Below are 13015 nucleotides of genomic sequence, written 5' to 3'. Positions count from 1 at the left end.
CCCGCACGGAGAAATAAGGACCCCGGCTAATGGTGACTCCGACATGCATCAGAAATTTATTAAAATTATTTAAGTCAGAAATGACACTAATAAGTCTGTGTGATGTTGTGTGTTTAGAGTTCAAAAAAAGGTATTAATTGAAAAAGTTCACTAAAAATTCTTAAAGAAACTATGATGAGACAGAAGGGAAAATCTTCTAGTTGGTCTTGTTAGTAACTGTTTAAGTAAAATTAAATAGGAAAAATTTTCATTTTTCACTGTGAAAGTGGGATATCAGTGGGGTCCCACAAGCACCTTGTGCTCTTCAGTATATTTGCAAGTAGTCTAGTAAAGGTAATGGATACTGAGGTCACAGAGGTTTCTGATAAAACAGTTATGAAATGATTTTGAATAGAATAAGATAAATGTACCTAGAATGAGCAGTTGAAAGACCTTATGATACTAAGAATGGAATTAATCTAATCTAACTTTAGCTGTCTAGAAGTTTGATATCCAGACTAAACTTGGCATTTAAGATTCCAGTACAGTGTGTGGAAAGAGATACATACTTTAGGAAGATGGTCCATCCATTTCAGCTTACAGAAAGACGAATCATTTTCTTTACTGTTTATAGGGAAATCTTAGAAAATTTTCTTAGGCCTGATAATTTATTTTTTCGCAGTTGTGAGGAGAAACCCATACAAGTAATCTAGACAATGAAATGCCATATAATATTCAATGCAAATAAATGCTGAGTAATGAATAGAGCAGTATAAAACTCTATATGTAGTAATGATAGTGCGTATACATACTAAATTATGCATATAATTTATTCAGAACATAGATTTCGAATTCATACAATGTTCATGGATGGTTCTTTAAAATCGGTACTTAAGTGACCAGGAGAAGTAAAAAATGAAATGGAAAGTAGAAATTATCTGAAAATAAATACATATTAAAAGATAGAAACATATCATCACATCACTATGTAAATTAAAATCATGTTTGTCTCCAGCACATAATCCAAATTAGCTAGGGAAAAAAAAAAAAAGGAAAACAAGAAAGAATGGCTCAGATCCTCAGACACATAAACAGATGGATAACTCCAACTTCAATGGAGTTGTAATGTTTGAAGAGCCAGCTCTGGATGTTCTCACAACCCTCTGTAAATTTACTATTTGCTAATCTGACATCTCTTACACATGTGTAATTCCATTTTACATTCATTTTTTAGTGACAGCATAAAGTCACCTAGCTGTGGACATTGTTTCTGTATGGCACACTATGAGCATATTTTTTGTGAATTGAAAAGTAATGACATGTGTAAGGGACTGTGTCAGCTGTTTTATCTTGGCATTGCTGTTGTGCCATTACCATCTCAGCTGCAGGGTGGTGTAAGACTGTCGGACTGTGTCAGCTGTCTGTTTTGACACTGCACCATTGCCTAAACTGGACCTCAGCATCCCGTTACCATGAAGAAGTACGCCCTGGAGAGGACAAAAATATCCCCGAAAAAAACAGTGTCTGCCTGCAGCTGGAACAGCGACATCTTAAGTAATATCTACTAAGCTGTGCTTGCACGAAGGGCCGGGGGAAGAAGTCAGGATGAGGAGGACATGCGGAGGCTGAAGGCATCACTGGCCGACCCCCCCGCCCAGTATGACCACCATGAACACCTGGGCATGCATGCATGGAGGAACACGGGGTGGTGAATATTATAATGATCTCTGTGGAGATGGGTGGACATTGTGGGGACTGGGATGATAAAAGGACTGTGTACTCTTCTCTCGAGGGATTCCCCATCACCTGTACTGAGACTGAACCAATGGGACGCCGCTGAATTCTTGGTGGTGGTAACTAAGCTTGCTGCATCTCTTCGTTTGCTTGCTTAGTTGTTCTGACCTTTTCTGCTTCCCTCTGTCCTATCGTTATTACCTCTTTTTACGGGAACAAAGTTTGAAAGGTTGTAGGGCATTTGACCTCGTTTGTGTCTTAATCTCGCTCTTGGGATTGTATCGAAACCTCCCCCGACATTGGATCAGGACAATATGTCATTGGGCATTGTTTTTTGCTGTTATTACTAGGCACACACCTCTTCACAGGCTGGCTGACTGGCAAGAGAAATGACCTCATTAGTCTTTGGTTTTTGTCAGGATAATCTTGACAAAATAGAACTACTAGATTGCTGGACTTCTGTCACTAACATTTTTGTATTAATCTGGGTTTTTAATCTGTGTTTCTTATCCAATTTGGTGAGTCTTGAGACCAATTATTGTCTGTAATTTTCACTTTAAAGAGCATTCTCCTGCTTATGAGAGTACCCATTCCTTCAAAATGAAAATTGATATTAAATTCTTAATGGCATATACTTTTAAGGAAAGTCTTTGTCATGGATTTGCTTTTTCTCCCTTATGAGTATTTTCAATCAAACTAAACGCCTGGTATGAAGCATATTGAAATTAAGCCCTAAGTCTTCTAGTAGATATAACATAATCATTGGAAAAAATTTGGTGAAAAATTCTTGGTAGAAATCATGTGAGGTGCAAAGGAACATTGGAAGTTGGCTACAGATGAAGAATTTACTTCAGTAGTCTAATTTCAAAGAACCAGTATTCTGCTTTTACAGACATTTTTTCTCATTTTAGCTGCACATCATCTTTTACAGTATCTTTGGCATGGTTAAAGAGTGCAGATATGGTGTATTCCTCAAAAGAAATGTCTATGTTAAGTGACAGTAGGAATGATTGGTTAACCATTACAAAAATCTTTTGATTACAGAAGTATATGCTTTGTCTGCTATTTCTAGAATTAAGTACCCTCAAGGGATTTGACTGAAAATGTCAATTGATGTATGATAGATACCTTGTAAAAACCTTAGCAGTGTTTCATGTTCTATCACTGTTCACTACGTTTAAACACAAACTCTACATAGATATTGCATGACACTCCCCACAGTATTTAAAGACAGTTTCCAAAATGTTAGAGATCAAATAATGTTTCTTCTGGGCAGGTGCGTATGTTTTGATATTTGTCCTACGATTGAGATGAAAAAGGATAGAAAAGGTAACTAAAACAAGGTTAAAATGTGGCAATTGAGGCACGGACTCTCCATTGAAGCACAGAAGGAAAGACCCTTTATTATTACAATAGTACATATTTATACTATGGTTAAAGCTCTTACTTCATAATTAGCAAATCAGCAATTAGACAGTTATCGACCTTTTCTCCTATCAGCATAAGACCACTCTAACACGCGCTGTGCAGACCAATCACCTTGTTCACGCTCTGTTCACGCGGCGGTAACTTCTCACAGTTCAGTACTTTTCCACAGTTCAGTGTTGCAGCTGTCCGTTGTTTTCCCCTGCCACCTTGGCACAACTCGGCAGTTTCTTATCTTTCTCCCAAGGCCTGTTTCTCTTCAAAGCCTTGCTGCTTCTCAGGGGCTGCTCAGAGCTAACAGGCTGATGTTGACTTGCCTGTCTCCCACAAGAAACTACATATTTTTTCTCAAATTAAATTTTCAGTCATTACAGAATTAATCTTTATGGCCCAAACACAAGATTTTTTATTGCCTACTTGTATGCAAAAAGTATAAAGATGTTACTGAGATTCTAGGAGAAGGCAACAGTTATGTAGTATATTCTAGAAGCTTAAAAAAAAAATCCTAAACACAAACTATTCTAAAAAAACCACCTTTGCAAGTCTCATAAGAAAGGCTGGTATGATGTTTTGTATTCGCATGATGTCAGAAGAATAGAAACTTTATAAATGTCAACAATAGTAAAAGTAATATTAATAAAATCACAGCCTATACCTCTGAATACTTTTCCTATGGAAATCTTTGGCATATATGATATAAACTAAACTTACAGTTGCAACACTGACAGAAATGTTAAAAGCACCGCTCAGTTTTATGTCATGCATTTGTGATGAAAATAAATACCAAAATAAAAAAAAACCTGTATCAGAAGTAGAAGCATAAAAAAGTTGAAAATAAGACATACTATATGGAATGTAACTCAAAATACTGTCTAATGCCCATATTAGTCAGTTTACTTCTCATGCAGCAGCAAGACAAAAATGTCCCATATAGTCCATATGTTCTGATTCACATGTGATTTAATATTTTCATAGAACAATGTTATTAGCTCAGATGGCCTCTTTCCAGTATGTGTCTTAACTGTTCATCAACTTTGTCATCTACATCATCATCATACACCAATCGCTCTTCTGCCGGGCAGAGATTGTACTGAAAGATAAAATTGCTTCAGACTGACATTACGAGAGATGAGTAACAGATAGCAGTAGCAGCTCTTAAGATACTTTATTTCTTCATGGTGGAGAAATGACTGTTACCAAGCTGACTGTCAGATTGAGAGAGAGAAAAAAGAAGAAATGAAGCTTGCATTTCTCTGATCTATTCTCAAAGGTGACAAAACCTCATAATAAGTATTTTGTTAATATATCTCACCATACATTTACCTTTTTATTTTGAGTTCTTGAAAATATTGGTGAAACTGGGCTCCATTTGAAATGAAACTAAATACAGATATTAGAATTATGGAATGGAATTAGATTCAAGTTTAGCCTGCAGCAGGAAGTCAAAAACTCAGTGATAGTCCCACTTCCTAGCCTTGAATTTCTATCTTCAGCACAGAACAGAATGAAAAAGCATTACATTTTTGTCATTTGCAATCCTAATAGCTCTTCTGGAAGGAAGGAAGGAAGGAAGGAAGGAAGGAAGGAAGGAAGGAAGGAAGGAAGGAAGGAAGGAAGGAAGGAAGGAAGGAAGGAAGGAAGGAAGGAAGGAAGGAAGGAAGGAAGGAAGGAAGGAAGGAAGGAAGGAAGGAAGGAAGGAAGGAAGGAAGGAAGGAAGGAAGGAAGGAAGGAAGGAAGGAAGGAAGGAAGGAAGGAAGGAAGGAAGGAAGGAAGGAAGGAAGGAAGGAAGGAAGGAAACAGAGCTTCTTGCTTTATTTCATTTCTCATTTAAACCAGTTGACTCAAATACATTCAATATCCTTTTAGCTACTCAAGTGAAGTAATGTAGAGTTCAGGAAAACTGGATGGATGAATTATGGCTGTTCATGTCTCCAATGATTACAGAGTAAACTAAGCTAACTAGGAACTTAATTATACTTGCTTCTTTGCATAGTGGGCTACTGATTTTAACACTAATGACTGGATTTCTGAATTCCCTGTCTTCTGGGCTGTTTAGTGTCCAAGAGTTTGAGCTGGTGGGGGCTAGCATGAGTCTGGCATGTCGTGGAAATCTTAGAAGCAGTGCATTCACAAGGTAGAGGTACTTTGCACACTTATTTAAAGCACATTAAAGTTGTTGTGCACATGCAGGTCAGCTTCACCATCCAGGTACAATAGCTTTATCAAATTTTAGATAGAATTCTAGGCATCTTGGTCTCCTTGTGTATGTGAAAAAGAGATGCCTTTCACATTTGAAGAGTCTGTTATATGGAATAAATATAAGTCAAAATTGTTACTCAGGAAAGCATATCTTACCTTAAAAAATGTTAATTTATAGTCCATGCATTATAGAATCAGAAGGGACAGTTAAAATCATCTAGTTGGATTGGATAGACATTTGGATAGAATTTGGATGAACTAATTCCTTTAAAAATTGTTTGTCACTAGAAAAAAAATCAGACCAAAACAACATTGATTTAAGAATTTTTGGTCATTTGGAATCCAGCAAAATTCATTCATAAATTATTCTAATAGGTAGTAAGTGTTGATATACTTTTAATATAAATTTTATTCAGATTCTGTTCCAGTTACAGTCTTGTTTACTAGACTGAACAGCTCTGTATTATCAAATTTCTGTTTCCCCATGGCTCTTCAATATCTTCTATGAATCTTGAATCTCAGAATGGACACGATATTCATGTAACGATTCTTTCACTGCCAAAACTAGGATAATATAAACTCCTTATTCTTACATAGTCTACTTTTTTTCTACCCTAAGGGTGTCTATCTAAGGGTAACATTAACTTTTTTGTCACAATGAGGCACTGAGGTCATTTCCAAATGATTGTCCCCCATGGCTAAATGATATTATATGAAATCATACAAATTTTTATTAAATGACATTACAGAGCTGAAATCTGACCCATTCTGAGTAAGGGTAGCAGAATTTTACCTCCAAGTAAAATTTTAGAAATCAAGAAAATTGACTTCATATATTGTCCCACAGAGTGAAATCTGACATCTTAAGGTCAGTCTCTGGCAATCAGAACTTGATACAGAAGCAATTTAGTATTCATGTTTTACCTTACGCTTAGAAAACACATTTCCTTTTACAGACAGATAAAGCCCTATAAATCTCAGAGACTGTGTTTTCACTGAAAAATCAAAGTCCTTAAGGAACTGTTGACAAGAAACAAAACCCAGCATAAACAAATGAATAACGCTAAAAAGATTAAAATAATTTGTTTATGAATAACAAAGCAGAACAGCTCCAAATGGTGGCAAATACAATTCTCTTTTATGTAAAAGGGCACAGCATAATTGAAGTGTATAATATTTGCAACAGCTGTGTCAAATGGTCCACAAACAATTCTGTCCTCACTTATTTTGTTTCAGTTCCTTTTCCACCTTTAGTTAAGCAAAGATCACAGAGATCTGTTGTATGCCAAATCTGAGGGGGAAAAACAAACTAACCTGGCACAAAAATTGGAAAGAGGGTGTGAAATGAAAGAAAACTGTAGTTTATATGCATCATATTTTTCTTCTTCCATTTACATAGCTGCTATTTAATACCGTAAATTTGGGAAATACCTTATTTAAGTAAAGTAGCAGTCAAGAAGGTTGTTCGGTTTTTGTTTGGTTTTTGTTTGTTTGTTTGTTTGGTTTTTTTTTTTTTTTTTTTTCCTGAGATATCTAATGTACTTGTGTCCTGGATTTCAGCCAGGAAAGAGTTAACTTTCCTTGAGATGGGAGGGAGCACAGCTGGAGCACTGGGTGCAGATTGGCCATTGGAATATTCTATATCATGTGACATTATGCTCAGTATAAAAGGAGGTGGGTTGTCTCTCTGGTTGGCACGGTGGGATCTGCCTTCCTTCTGTCGGGATTGCTGCTGGGAGTGGGCTGTGTGTTGGTCAGTCGGTCAGTCGGTTGATTGCTGAGTAGTGAGCAATCGCATTGTATATTACTGGTTTGGTCTTCCTACTGTTACTGTTGTTTTGTTACCCTCACTAAACTGTTTTTTTTTTTTTAATTCAACCTACGAGTTCTTCATTTTGTCTCTCCCCTATTTTACCAGGCGGACAAAAGGTGAGCAACTGGTTGTGTGGTAATTGGCTACTGGCTGGGTTCAAACCATGACAGTCCTTCTTGATGCCCAATGTGGGGCTTGAGGGTTGAGATAATGACAGACTGCATCATAATGTCTATTGCTTGGCTCCTTAAGATTTTATCATGTCATTTGCTGTATGTAGTCCCCATGCTGCTGCTCACCAACCATGAGAGTTGGATTAAGATTTTGTTTCTGCTATACTATGTAACACTGATTTATGGCACAATGAAGTCATCAGTTCTGGGGCTATTTACAATTGTGTTTGAGAATTTTGGGAATTTCGAATATCTTTGGAATGTTGATATTAACATGGTAATCTTACTGCTGGGAGTCAGTGTGTTCCTGCATGTCATTCCTGCTTTGTTCAGGGTTAAGCAAATATTTAAGAGTATCACTTGGAGATCTACTCCACAGCTGGAGAATTATGAGTGGCTGGGGGTGTGAGATAGCACAAGCAAGTACCTAGAACAGTGGGCACTTCCATTGTATTGGAACTTCACTCCTGAACAGATGCAGAATCCTGAAGAACTAGTAAAATATTTGGAAAAAGTATGTTGTCACCCAGGTAATTCCAGAGAGGCACAGGTCACTGCAACATGCTGGGGCCTAGCCCATGCTTACCAAGTGCTATTAAACACTGTTCAGCACCCTCAAGAGGAAGAGAAGGGCTCTGGATCTGGTAACAAAACAACAGACATTGCAGCCACTGCAAAGTCCACAACAGAAGCTGCAGCCAGTACAACCCCAGCGACAAGCACTGTGGCCACTCCGACTCTGGCAACAGGCATTGCAGCTAATCTGACCACAATGACAGGCAGTGCAGCTGAACCAGAGAGCCAACCCGTCACAGTGTCAGTTGCTCCCGTACATAAGAAGAAATATACAAGAAAATCCCCTTGCAGTGTACAGGGTGACAATGAACCAGGACATCACAGTAACAGGAGAAGACAGAACCAGTGGTAGACACCCGACCCTTATCCCTGAGTGAGTTGTGAGACGTGTGAAAGGATTTCAGCTGCCATCCATGTGAGTGCTTCATTAACTGGCTGCTCCAATGCTAGCATAGTGGGGCCAGTAGTGTGGAACTAGAAGGTAGGGAGGCCAGGCAGCTGGGATCCCTGTCTAGGGAAGGGGGCATTGACAAAGCCATTGGAAAAGGACACAATAGCTCAGTCTCTGGAGGCGACTCCTGTCAAGCATGAGGGAGAGGTATCCCTTCAAGGAAGATGTTATATGTCATCCAAGTAAGTGGACCACTATGGAGAGAGGTATTCAATACTTGAGGGAGTTAGCTGTGTGGGAGATGGTTTACTATGACCCAGATGATACGCAGCTACTCACAGATCCAGATGAAGTCCAATGCACCCGGCCCATTTGGTGACAACTTGTAAGCAGGCATTTTGTTTTACACCATCCCTAAGTTGCTACTCCTAAGTATAAAAATATGATAACGTATCTTCAGAAATCCTCCTCCCCACTCCCACCCAAGATATTTAATAAGACCAAAAGTATTATTAAATACCTGCATGCTGAAGGCCATTTGGACTTCTATGAAAATTAACAGGTATCTGAAGAATGCAGCATATTCATTCTTGATTACCATCTCTGTCACCTCATATGTTATCTAGCTGTCTCAGCATAAACACTTCTAGAGAGTTCTCCCATTAAACTATCTGAGCTTTCAGATTCCCAGATTTTTTGAAAATTATGACAAATCATAGAAAGTGCTTGATGGTTATAAATAAAAAGCATTCTAGAAGCCTGCCTTATTAACTCAGACTTTCACATACTTATCTCTTGTACCAATTTTTACTTAAAAAAAAAAAAAATAGAAGAGCCTTGAACACTCTTCACACAGTTTTTACTTGACTGGTTTGAGCCCAGTCGTAGATCAGAAGAAAACCTCTACATTTGCCCAAAATCAAATATTCCAAATACATGATTTTGAGACGATTATACCTATCCCATTGACCCAGGACTTTTATATAAATTTCCTCCTTTTGAAGTAGCTGCTATTTCCAAATATATTTTATTCTTTTACACCTGTTTAAATATCCTTTCTTTCACAATCCTTTAGTTTCTTTATAATCACACACATAAGTATGACAACAGAGCCCTAAGTGTGGTACTATAGGATTCCTAGATTGCATGTATTGGGATTGGGAGCTAAAATTATGTAGAAGACACAAATCAATTATCTGTAGTGTGGATGCATTTCACCCATAATGCTCTTGAGTCACATCTACCGTTCAACTGAAATTACTGGTCATAGGCCTTCTTCTGCACCTCTGTTCACAGAACAAAATCTATTTACTTTGCTCTATGTAAAGGAGTAGGCGAATTTCACCTTATTACAGTATTTACTCAAATGACATTTGATATAATACTAGAATAATTGTGTGTGCAAGAATACAAAAAGAAGTACAACTCAATGACCATTATCATTGGAGTAATAGTCTCCAATTCCCATAAAACTTGGTCCATAATAGACCATTATGATAAGGATTTTTATACTAACTTGGCTCAAATCACATACCTAAGTCTCTGCATAATGTTTTCACTCTTGAATTGCTATAGTATACTCAATTCTTTTGCCTGAGGCAGTTACATATTCCAAAATACTATTGTTTTCTTACCATCCTTGCTGGTCAGCCATTTGTGACAAAAATATTGACATATTAGATATGTTTAGAAGCCAGATCCATTGGCCTATTGCCCTAAAACAAGGCGGGGGAGTAGAAATTACAACTCTAACTCTGGAGTGTGCTGATATTTTGGGCACACAATAACATCGGAAGTAGGTAGTTGTGTTTTATACTCACAGCTTAATGGTGTTTTCACTTATGAGGATGCAGATATCAGGAAAAAGCAAACAGAAATTGTTATGACTGGTTTTGATGTTGATGACACTGTTTTGCAATATTGTCATGATATGAGAGGACCTGCCAACATCATACCTCTTCTAAAAAGAGTCCCTCTTTGGGGATTCTGGGAGATGGTGGAATTTTTATGACAAGCTACATGGAAGATATATACTCACCATGGGACTAAAACAGAAGGATGGCCAGACTGTGTGCCTGTTGTGGTTGGTGAGGTCAGTGGCTACAAAATCTCACCTTTATTACATGAACACAAACTAAGCATATGCAGGTCCAATTCTGAGTGTTGTGTGGCAAGACTTGATGTGTCCCGGTTGGCTTTATTCTCTCTTCCAGGTGAATACATGTTATACAGCCATAACATTCTTTAGTTGTTGGGTGAGATTTCTCTGTAAATATACAAAGCTTAAGGTGTTGTGTTTGATTCCTATTTAACACACCAGGATAACAGGGACTACATGGTTTGAGAAGGTTATCTTTGGGTTTCCTACCTTTGCATGAGGAAATTTTCCAGATGTCATCAACTTGTGTTATGTCCATTTCCATCAGTTTGCACAGCAACTCAAATAGTCTTACTTTAACAACACTCTATCCTTCCTTAAAAGACTTGTAACATAAACATTCCAGAACATTTTTTCAGCATGTGTTTAAAATAAATTTTAAGTTATTTAATTTGTTAAAAATGGCTTCTTAAATGCTGGTCTCATTTTAAATTGTTTCAGAATAGGTGAAAATAGGGCACTCAGGGTTTTGTAAGATCCATGAAGATATTTATATATTGCATTGTTAAGCATTACATTGTCCAATATACATGTGTTCCATCTACCTAAATCACTCATGTTATCAGAATTGGAGTCCACATTCCCCACAACAAACATAAGAAAATTCAAGCTCTTCAGAAATGGGCAAAAGCCATGAAACTTTTAGATCCTCTCATGGTTTTCTTGCTCTACCCCACTCACTCCATAAGCAGAGTAATATGTGAATAGATAGAACAGAAACATGCTTTTGGATACTTGTATTAAGCTTCAAAATATCATAACAAAAAGAGCTCTGCTTACATACACTGTTTGGCAGTACTGATGCCTTTGACTGATGTTGATCTAAGCTTGAGAAGAGAGTTAATGAAGTCAGTGAATATCTGAAATCATCCCTTTATCTACAGAGTTGAAAAATGCATAACGGACTAAAGAAGTTCCTAGAAAATGAATAACTGTGGAGTGGAAATTGGTAGTAGTCTGCCTATCCTAGTATAAGTTCTTGGAAAATCCTCAATGGGTAGACATGTACCATTTCATCTTTTATCTGACACTTATGATGAAAAACATTCAAATCCTATTAAATCCACAGTTTCTATGAGACAGCCAATCATAGAGCATGCAAAAGCAGTTGACAGGTTAATTATGCAGGATTTGAGTATTTGAATCACAATTTCTTATGTCAAGTTTAAACTATATTTAGGTAATTATGTTGGTAACTGATGGGTTTAGAAAAAAAAATAAAGAAAATATCATAGAAAGTTTTCCTAGAGAAAAAAATAATTTAAAGATGCATACTTTTTATTGTATGCAAAGTATACTATTTGAGACTAATGTATCCTGAACTTTTCATCTGTTAACCTGATTAACAGAAAATAATAACAGAGGCTTCATTCAAGTGGAAATGGAAATGGAACAAGAGAAAACATCGAGTAGAGGTGTGGGCAATACAGTGATTTTTCTCATCCTCTCAGTTAGATGCACACAGGGCAATTGTAACATGTTCCCCTCATGAAATAATACTTGAGTTATATAGCTGCCTGTCTTCTGAAATATGTGCAACAAACAGTACCAAAATGACCATGACCTCATTCCAATGAGGTGAGGAAGTATCATTTCTATTTTATGGCTAGAAAAGCGGAGACAAGTGTAGCTGGAATATGTTTTGCCCAAGGTTATGGCAGAAGTGTATGTGAAAGGTAGACATGGAAACCAGATCTCTTGATTTACTGTCCCATTTATTATCCAGAAATCTGACTTTACTATTTCTTAACAGTTTTCCTGTAACCTTTTATTGACATATATACAACAAAGAAATTAGACATATGCATTTGCTATATAGCGAATTGTAATTTTCTTCTGGTCTCAGCAATATCACCTAAAATTGCGCCCTTAGTTGTCCTGCTATCCTTTTGAATAGTTTCTAATTATTTTTAGTGACTCACTCAAGATCATCACTATTGACACATGAAGGGGTCTTTTTGCCTGTATCATAAAGAGATACCAAAGGAAAATAGATCTGTCTACAATGGGCAAAGCCTATGGCTCTGCACATTTACATGCAAAAGTTTCATTAGACTTATTTTTTTTAACATTGTGGAATAGGGCTTTATTATCTCTACGGTTTGAAACCTAATTAGATTGACACGGACACTGAATGTATTATGAGACCATTTTCTTGACCACAGAAAACAGTGTGGAGTGAAAATAAAATATGGTGTTAATTATGGCCCTAAGATATGGATCAAGCAATGCAGTCCACACAGGTCTTTTCTGTTCAAATGTTCCAGATTCCGAAGTCTTAGTGACAGTCTGGATGTTGTTTTTTCTATTAGTGTAATCACTACTATCTTTTCTTTGGGGTTTCAAGTTTTTCCTGTGTTTTTCCAAGAAAAAAATTTAAAATCTGTAATTACATTCACTTAATAGATTGCATGACTGACTAGTATAAATACATGTATGACTCTGTGTACTGCACTTACAACATTTTATAGAGTGGAGGGTAATAGAAACAAGAATGAATTAGAGAATTTGTGAGTTACAGACATTGACATTTGTTATGATTTGGCCTTCATATATGCACAGCTTGC

This window comes from Strix uralensis, chromosome 3, assembly GCF_047716275.1.
Source record: "Strix uralensis isolate ZFMK-TIS-50842 chromosome 3, bStrUra1, whole genome shotgun sequence".
In the NCBI taxonomy this organism is placed as follows: domain Eukaryota; kingdom Metazoa; phylum Chordata; class Aves; order Strigiformes; family Strigidae; genus Strix; species Strix uralensis.
Note: the sequence above shows the minus strand (reverse complement) of the source record.